Here is an 11,828-nt window from a genome sequence, read left to right on the forward strand (position 1 = left end):
AAAGCATGACCTTACCGGCCGAATCACCAGATTTGAACCCAATAGAGTTACTGTGGGAAGAATTGGACAAAAAGGTCAGACAAAAATGCCCAACATCGGAAGAGCACCTATGGCAGATATTAGAAGAATCCTGGTTATCAGATACACCCGAAATAATAACTTAACTAATAAATAGGATACCACGGATTGCAAAAAAAGTAATAAAAACTGGGTTATTTTTTTACAAAAAGACAGTTTAGCAATAATACTGTTGATAGTACTTTTTTATTCCATTTTTTTTTCTTTTTTTTTTCTTAATTAGTTACTATATAAATCTTTTATAAAATAAATATGATATTTGAATTTTTTTTAAATAGTTATGGGAGTTTTAATTAAAAAATAAAATAAAGTCCAAGTGTCCGGTATCTTTTTGCCTGCAGTGTATGAATATATATATATATATATATATATATATATATATATATATATATATATATATATATATATATATATATATATATATATATATATATATGATATATATATATATATATATGTATATATATATAGTATATATATATATATATACTATAATATATATATATATATATATATATATATAGTATATAGTATATATGTATATATATATATATGTATATATATGTATATATATTATATATATAAAAATATATTTAATTATATATATAATTTATATATAAATATAAATTATATATATTAATAAATTATATAAATATATTTATTTTTCTTTTTTAAATTTAATATTATTCATACTAATTGTATAACTTTTTTTTTACATTTGCTTTTGGACTACTAATGTTATATGTTTTATTCTCTGATTTAGATTCTGTATCTCAATGATATCCTGTCTTATCGATACGATATCCTGTAAATTATATTTTTATATATAGTATAGATATATATATAAACACTCACAGACACATAAATCTAAAAGAAAATGTTTTAATTTTTATATATATCTATAAATTGTTTATTTTAGGCTTTTTTATATTTATCATTATATATTACTGTTTGTATTAAAAATTGATTTTGGAAATACTGCAAGTTCAGAGTTCAACTTACAATTTAGTTTTATTTGCCAATTCAATATATATTATAGCCACGTTTAATTATGTTTAATAATATTTTGCGATATTTTCTACAGCGTATTTAAGCGTTGATTCAACGATGTATGTAAACCTTTACTCGACGTCTTTGAGTCACGTTAAATCGACGTTTTACTAAAAACGTTACAAATCCTTGCAAAATTGACTACTTTACAAGCGTTTATGCAACGCTTTTTAAGTAACGTTTTTTCAACGTTAGGTTGCGACGTTTATGCAACCTTTTTATATAACGTTTCTTCAACGTTTAATTGCGACATTTTTGTATAATAACAAAAAGGATCTAAATAATAAAAATAAATAAATTTATAATTATTTCATGCCATGGCGACGAACATAGAACTCTTATAAATGTGGCGGCAGCAAGCCAATGTACACGTTCTATTTCAACTATATTGATTGAAAACACTATCGGCTTTTTAAGTTTGCCTAGGTTGTCAGCTTGCTAGTTTTTGTTGTGCACTTATTTCTTAGGTTCAAACAAAAAATTTTCAATTGGACGTTATTCTAGCACATTAGCCGGATTATGCTCTTTTAGTACAAATTCAATATTTTTTGCTTTAAGATAACTTTGTACTTTACGTGAATAATGCAATGAAGCTAGATCAGGCCAAAAAACAATATTGTCATTTTTATGATGTTTTTCAATGAGTTTCTCCAATCTAAGAAGACATTTTGAAATATACACATCTTCATTGACTGCTTAGCCTGACAGAGCAAATTACTGCTGAGAGATTCCCTTTGTAGTGAATGCAATCCCAACAAGTAATTTTGACTCAAATTTGTCTTTTCTTTTTAACCTTACATCATTTAATGCTGCATTTATGTCAAAAAAGTAAAATCCAGCATTTCCAGAAATATAAGTGTTGCTCAAATAAAAATACGATTCATTGTCAATAACAACAATATTTTCCCGAAAAATCGAAACCAACCAGTGGTACTTTGAACGAACAGCTGCTTTTTGAGCCCATGTTCTTTTTGGTGTTTTAGTTTTTTTACGATAAGAAATGCTAGTTTTTTGGTGAATTCTTTTGCATATGTACGGTTGTGATACATGAAATTGTTTTGCAAGACCACACTGAGAAATACCACCCTTTTGATCAATCAATTGATTAAGTTTCTTTATCTCTTTTACAGGTATCTTTATTGCCTTGCGACCACTTCCGACTTTTTTTCTGGTCCTATATTGTTCCCCTTTCTTTAAAGTATATTATAAATAGTAGATTTTAATATGTCCTCCATTCGAAAATGATTTAAAATAAGTATTTGTTGTCATCCGGATGCAAATCTAAAAATGCGTACACTCAATTTCTACGGGAGTCTTCGTTATAAGCTTATTTTTATTTTTTATTATTCTTAAAAAAATTAATTTTGTTACAACACATTTAACGAATTAAATATGCAAAAAAGCAAAAATGACTGCAATTATATAAAAAATTTTCCTTTTATTTTTATTTTTACACAAAGTTTGTCCAGATTTTTAGTTATCATATGTAAGTACTTCACGGTTAATATGAAACTATACGATTTTTTATTTATATAACGCAATTAAAATAGCAATGAGTACTCTAAATTTTAACGACCTCCAGTTACTTTAATTCTTTTAACTCTAAACTTGTTTCATAAATAATCAATTGGCAAATTATTATAGGCAGCTTTTACTGCATGAACACAAATTAGCCAATAAAACAAACCATCTTTTACCAAACAAGATGAAACCAATGCCACTGCTTTATTGCCGTTTTTAAAATAAACAACAAAAGCACAAGATTGTGAAGCAATTATAATAGATCATCTTAACTGACATCATATATATATATATATATATATATATATATATATATATATATATATATATATATATTCATATATCATATATATATATATCATATATATATATATATATATTCATATATATATTCATATTCATATATATATATATTCATATATATATATATATATTCATATATCATATATATATATATATATTCAAAATGCAGACACAAGAATAAATTCCTCTTATCTTTTTTTGACACCATAATGGCTGATTTTGTTTTTTTCTTAGCAACATTAAGATCCCACTACACAGTATTTTGTAATTTTAGCGGTTTTTTTTTGTTTTTGAATTTGTATTCAATGGCTGATGATTGCCGTATAGGCATGAAACTTAAAGTACCATAGAAAAAGTTGTTTTTTCTTCGTTAATATATATGTATATATATATATATATATATATATATATATATATATATATATATATATATATATATATATATATATATATATATATATATATATATATATATATATATATATATATATATATATATATATATATATATATATATATATATATATATATATATATATACAGGGTGTTCGGGATAAATTTGATTTATTTATAATTGATTATATTTTTTGTAGATTAGAGGTATTAATTCACACTACAGGTCATTTAAAAGTTTGAAGCCTTCTTCATTCATATACAAGATGTCAGAAAGGATGGATGACTGGAACGCACCTGAATCATGGAAGAGAATAACTTACATCATGATGATTCGTGCCGGCCATCAAAATAAGGATATTTCGACTGCTGCCCAATGCTCCCTGAACACAGTAAAAACAATCAGGTATGAACTAGAGACATGCAATGGTGACTACGACGATGTAGTAATAAGAAAGATCCCTTGCAGACAATCTGATTGCATTCATACAGAAGAATTCCTCGCAAGTCTGCAGGAACAGGTGTTGAAGAAACCTGGCATTGGAATTCGGGCTTTGTCACGTGAAGTGAATGTTGCATCCTCTACTATGAAGCTTGCACTCAATGAAGACCTTCGGTACTACTCATACAAGCATCCATATATATATACAAAATTATATAATTTTGCATATATGTATATATACAAAATTATATAATTTTGTATATATATATATATATATATATATATATATATATATATATATATATATATATATATATATATATATATATATATATATATATATATATATATATATATATATATATATATATATATATATATATATATATATATATATATATATATATATATATATATATATATATACAGTATTATTTACGTCAAAATCTATATAGCTGCAAAAGTTTTAAGTTTTTTTTTAAACTTGATTCCAGAGAGAAAAAAAAAACATTTATAAATCTTTTTAAGTAAATTCAAAATTAACTCTATTAAATGAAATTTGGTAACTTAGAGTTTTTATGTATAAAATAAATTTTAAAAAAGTAAGAAACATTTACATTTTTATTATGAAATATAATGCTTTTTCAATAACTAATTACTTAAAAGTATTAACATCAAAAATATTTTGTTAAAGTTATTAACAATAAGCATTTTAAACTATATTTTTTGGAACTTATTTTCAGAAAAAGTTAAAATAATAATAATGGTTTATCATCAAAATTATTCATTGGACATCAGATCTTGAGTCACTTTTGATCAAAAAAAGGGCCTAACCTACAAGCAATGTGATGAAAAATATCAAATATCAGTAAGTGGTGTTAGGAAGATGTGTATAAAGTATGAAACAACCGGTTCTGCTGAAAATCAGAAAAGACTTGGTCGCCCCATTAATACTTCAACAATAACCAATATCCTAATTGCACTGATAAAAAAAAAAATTCAACAATAACCTAAAGGCAGATTGTTGAAAATCTTAAACTAAATGTTTTCTATCGAACTGTATAGAGAAGACTTAATTTAAGTGGTTTAATAATTTAGGTGGTTTAAATAAACCTTATCCAGAAAAGTAAACCTCTCATTAGTTTTATAAGCAAAGAAAAACTTTTAGCATTTGCAAAACTGCATATTAACAAGTGTGAGGCATTTTGGAACTTAGTGTTATAGACTGATAAGAATAAATGTCGAATACTTGGCTTAAAAAACGACAAAGAGTTTGGCGCAGACCTTGTGATGCACTCTTAGATAGAAATTTTACAAAAACAGTCTAGCATAGAGGTGGTTCGCCTATGGCTCGGGGATGTTTTGATTCAAATAGTGTGGGACGACTGGTGAATGTTGAATGTATAATGACAGGGAAGTTGTATTTTGATTGGCTTTCAAAAAATTAATATCAATCCGTTTAAGAATTGATAGCAAATTTTTTTTTACCATGACAACAACCCTAAACACACATGCAAAGCGACACAACAGTTCTTAAAAAAAGTAAAGCTAACATCCTTAAATGGCCGCCACAAAGTCCAGACCTTAACCCTGTTGAAAATATATATGGGCAATTTTCAAATCTAAACTAATTGTAAAATAGCTTATTTCATTTAATAGAGTTACTTTTACAATGATTTAAAAAAAATTATAAATATTTTTTTTCTTGATTACAATCAAATTTTAAAAAAACATACAATTTTTGAAGTTATGTAGATTCCAATGTAAATAATTTTGTTTTTATTGTTAGAGTTCTGAACTTATCAAAAATGTTAATGCAATATGTATATATATATATATATATATATATATATATATATATATATATATATATATATATATATATATATATATATATATATATATATATATATATATATATATATATATATACTTATATATATATCTATGTATACATATATATATATATATACGTATATACATATATATATATATATATACGTATATACATATAAATATATATATAAATATATATTTATATGTATATAGTATTCATATATATACATATATATGTATATACATAAATATATATATATATATTATATATATATATAAATATATATGTATGTATATACATATATATATATATATATATATATATATATATATATATATATATATATATATATATATATATATATATATATACATATATATATATGTATAACTATAAACCGTCATTTTAAATCATATAATGTACTTTGTTCATAAGATGGAAACCAGTTAAAACCATATCATTTCTCTATCTTTGATCCACCAGAACTTTACTTAATAAACTTACACCTAAAATCAAATTATCATATGTCAAAAAAATTTAAACATTATTATTAAAATCAGATATGACTAATAGTTATTATTAAGTTTTATTTATTCTTCACCATATAAAAAGTTAAAGGCAAAGAGAAACACAATCATTCACTAACATAATCACTTTCATTCTTTTTTGGAGTCCTCTCTAGTTGTAAAATTAAATTCTTCGCCTACTTTTTTATCTAATAATAGATACTTATAAGTAATTATTTAGTAAAATAAATCTCAACAAAAATGTAAAAACTAAAACGTAGACCCAGTGCAAACAAATTACGATATATATCTAGGCAATCATAATACAATAAACAAACTCAAAATGTTACTTATCCCAAAATAAAAATAAGACTTATTAGATGTTTATTTGATATAGTACTTCACCGTTAATTATAGAAGTTTATTTGATATAGTACTTCACCATTAATATAAAACTAAAACAGTTTTTTTATTCATATAAAACAATTAAAATAGCAATGAGTACTGTAAAATTTAATGACCTCTAGTAACTTTAAATCTTTTAACTCTAAGCTTGTTCCATGAATAATCAATTGGAAAGCTATTATAGGAAGCTTTCATTGCATGAACACCAGTGGACAAAAATAACCAACCATCTTCTACCCAAAAACATAGAGCAACTGCCTCTGCTTCAATCTGTTTTTTAAATAAACAACTTAAGCCAAAGATTGTGAAGTCATTGTAATAGATCATCTAAAAAAAAGGCATCATTTGTTTTATTTACATATATATATAAAAATATATAATAATACATATATATATTTATATATACATATATATTTATATTATATATCTATATATATATAATATCTATATATATATAATATATATATATATATATATATATATATATATATATATATATATATATATATACATTTATAAACAAATATAGATGTTTATATGTATACATATATATATATATATATTTATATATATATGTATATATATATATATATATATACATATACACACATATATATACATATATATATACATATACACACATATATATATATATATATATATATATATATATATATATATATATATAATGTATGTATATATATGTATATGTACATATATATATATATATATATATATATATATATATATATATATATATATATATATATATATATATATATATATATAATGTATGTATATATATGTATATATATACATATATATATATATATATATATATATATATATATATAATGTATATATTTCTGATATATATATATATATATATATATATATATATATATATATATATATATATATATATATATATATATATATATATATATATATTCATAATTACATGCATTATTACATAATAATAAAATAAATAAAAATACATATCAAAGGTATGTGATAAATAATTAATGTTAGAATTATATATACAACACCAACTCTAAAATTAGGACTAGAAATATAAAAATTATGTATACATATATAAAATGTATATATTTCTTTTATATATATTCATAAATTTACCCATATATATATGCATAAATACATATTATTAAAATAAATAAATATGTATGATAAAGAATAAATGTTAGTATTAAATATACAACAGCAACTCTATAATTAGGACTTAATACTTTTCCTATTTAAATTAGAAGTTTTTCAAAAAAATAAAATAAAGTTTCTTATCCAAACGTGTTTTTATATAAAAAAAAATTAATAATGCATACTTTCATTATTGGTCGAAGATTTTATACTGAATATTTGCTTGATAATTAGGGTAAGGTGTTTAAAGTTTTTCAAATAAATAAAAAAATTAGTCCGTGAACAGACTAAATTTAGTCTAGACTTATTATGTTTTAATAATTTTGATATTACTTAAAACATCTGAATCTTATTAAAATTAAGTGCTATTTTTATCTTAGAAATAACATATTTAATACAACTTTGCAATTTATTAAAATGGTCATTTTCAAATAAATAAATCATCAACAAAAATAACCTGAATAAACCGAATATACTCTGAGATTTATGTATATTATATACAATTTGATGCAAAATCTAAAAGTTTTAAATTAGCCGCAATAAATTATAAGAAGTTATAACACATAACTTTATCAAAATATTTTTTTTATACCATCTGCATGCATTCTATTGAGTTTTCGTTGCCTTTTATTTACGGCAAATTATTTTTGTAATGGCTAGTTAATGAGACAATAAATTTCAATGTGTCACTTCCTCAACGTTTTCAAAACAACGTTTAATTATCGTTGGCAAAATAACACTTTTTCAACGTTTTTTAAATACCACATTTTCAACGTTGGTATATGTAACGTTGAATAAGCGTTGTTTCATAAATAGCTTAAATACGTTGAAAAAGCAGCTAATGTCTAACGTTGATAAACCTTAAACTTTGCGACGTTTTTACTGTGACTATTTGCGTACTTTTTTTCAACGTTGAATAAACGCTTTTTTTTGAGAAGATAATTTAAGTTGATATGTATACGCTCATTCAACGTTGAAAATATGACGTTGAAAAGCGGTTTATTTTAAACGTTGATGAAGCATAGATTTTGAATCGTCTATAAAGTGGCTTTTTGCGTAAGTTGATTCCACGTTGAATAAACGTCTTTTTTTGAGAAGCTAAATTACGTTACAATTTCAACGCTTACTCAACTTTTAAATTTACTGCGATTTAGTATACAAAAACAAACATTGATTCAACGTTGAAAGCGCGTTGTTTTTGTGACTGCAACGCTTTTTGTACGCTGCGACCGGTTTTCAACGTTGATTCAACGCTGAAATGTTTGCTGGGACTGTTAATACTATTTTTATATATACTTTTATACTGTTTATTAATTTTTGAGTCATTACACACCTATGTTTACTAATCAAGAGTATTATTTGAAAAAAAAGTTTTTTTTTAAATTTTTAAAAATTTGATTCTGATCAACTTTAATTCTCAGATATACAAAAGCAAACAAATTTTATTTTTAAATAAAATAAAAGTAAAAGTGTCTGTTATAAAATAATAATAATTCAAGCAGTTTGTGTTTTCCATCTTGAACAGTGTGATTATTATGGTAGGGTGTAAAATAAAATTTCAAGAACATAAAGTAGTCTTTAAAAGGATTTTTTAAACATATTTTCTAAAATGTTACATTCAACTGTTTACTTAAGATTGAGTTAGCAAAAGTTGTAATTGTTTAACTAATAAAAAAAAGTGAGGTGTATCCATTAATCACTTGCCATCCCATAAATCGAGTGTGATGGCCACAATTCAATTTATTCAATTTCTAGAATGGCTTAGATGTGGACCATCTATTAATACGGTATTATTTGCTGTATTGGTTATGGTAGGGTATTTATTATACTTAGGTTGTAAAAGTAGTAAAGCTACATCCGAATCGTATCTGACTACTACCTAAGTACTGTTTATACCCAGATAACAGGTATAAACAGTACTTAGGTACTGTTCATACCCGTTATTTGGGTCTTTTAGCCAGGCACGGTCTACCCTAACGCTATTCTATAAATCAAGTCTGGCTATCTTTCAATAACACATAAGATTCGCATCAAATTTTCTAGTCAGGCAACTTTATTTTTAACGGTTTCACTTAATAGATATATAAATAAATAGAAAGCATTGTGATATAAATGATAAATTTGAAATAACAATAGGTAAATCATCAGTTTATTTATCACTTTTATTATCTTATAACACAAAAAGCAAAAACAAGTTTGTGCACAGGTTTGTTATAATAATGTTTACTCTAACAAGAACGGTAAAAGAACGTAAATAAATAATTTTTTCTTTTGATTCAATATGATGCTAATCCAGTCAATATATTCTATATTCTATTTATAGTTTAAAGACTCAACTAAACATGGGGTGAGAATCAACTAAAAGTTACTTTGAAGACCAGAAATACTTGTAAAAGATATTTTGAACAATAAAATGAATTACATTGCGATAACGATGTAATTCTTTTTATCGTTCTTTATCGTTGTATTATTTTTATCATTAAAACAACAAACAAAGTTAAAAATATCAAAATAGTTATCATTTTCATTTCCTAAAATACTGTCGGTCAAATAAAATTGATACATGCGACATGATATTAGGATATTAAAAAGAACTGATTGACTATTTGTATGTTACGGTATAAATACTCCCTTGTTTTATGTGTGTACTCAACAGTGAAGCAGCGTGCTCCCTTGTTTTATTTGTAAACAATTTAAAATAGGTATTATACATTTAGGAGATTGTCAAGTGCCAATAAAAACACAAGCAAACAAATAAAATGTCTCAACCAGACGTTTGTAAAGTCTTTGTAAAGTAAGTGCAGTAAATGAACACTCATCGAATGAGGGTGTTCATTTGGAAAGGGAGTATTTTAATTAAAACTCTTTCTCAAGCTTTTAACTTTATTACCGCCATGCTTTTATCTTCGATTTAAAACAGTATTTTACAGGGAAACTTTCTGACAGCTAGTAAAAGTATTTAATAAATGATTATATGACAGTTCTTTTTTACTTTTTAAAATTCAAAACATTATACTTTAATGAAGTTCAACACTTTTAATATTTGATTTTAATTTAATATTTAATTTAATTTTAAAATCAACTTAAATATTTTAAAAAATTTTTTTTTACTTCCCAGCAAACATGACAACGTTGAACCAACGTTTAAAACCGGTCGCAAAAGATGTTGCGGAAACGTTGACAAAGTAATCGATTTTGCAAAGATATGTAACGTTGTTTAATAGACATTGATTAAACGTTATTGCGTAACGTTAAAAAACGTTACTAAAAGACGTTACAAAAGCGTCGCAACAAAACGTTGAAAAAGTGTTACATAAAAAGCGTTGTATAAACGTCGCAACTTAACGTTGAAAAAACGTTACTTAAAAAGCATTGCATAAACGCTGTTAAAGCTGTCTATTTTGCAAGGATTTGTAACGTAGTTAGTAAAACGTTGATTTAACGTGACTCAAAGACGTCGAGTAAAGGTTGAAATATAACGTTAAATCAACGCTTAAATGCGCTGTATAAAATATCGCAAAATATTATTAAACGTAATTAAACGTGGCTATAATATATATTGAATTGGCAAAAAAAACTAAATTGTAATTTGAACTCTGCCCTCGCATTATTTCCAAAATCAAGTTTTAATACAAACAGTAATATACAATGATAAATATAAAAAGCTTAAAATATACAATTTATAGATATATATAAATATATATAAAAATATAAATATTTTCTTTAAAATTTATATGTGTGAGTGTTTGCATATATATTTATGCAATATATACAAAAATACAATTAACAGGATATCGCATCGATAGGCCAGGATATCATTGAGATACAGAATCTAAATCAAAAAACAAAACTGGTACCATTAGTAGTCTGAAAACAAATGTAAAAAAAATGTTATTAAATTAGTATAATTATTATTAAATTTAAAAAGTAAAAATAAATATATATACACACACACACACACATATATATATATATATATAACTTATTTATATATATAATTTATAATGATAGGTTCAGGTATCACTCCATTGACTAGTTTTTAACTATATGAGTGACACATAACCTTATTTAATTGAGTTTAAAAATATTTTTGTAAATTTTCATATTTTATGGTTAAATAAATGGAATTATATTGTTA

The sequence above is a fragment of the Hydra vulgaris genome, chromosome 08 (assembly GCF_038396675.1).
Source record: "Hydra vulgaris chromosome 08, alternate assembly HydraT2T_AEP".
Taxonomy (NCBI): domain Eukaryota; kingdom Metazoa; phylum Cnidaria; class Hydrozoa; order Anthoathecata; family Hydridae; genus Hydra; species Hydra vulgaris.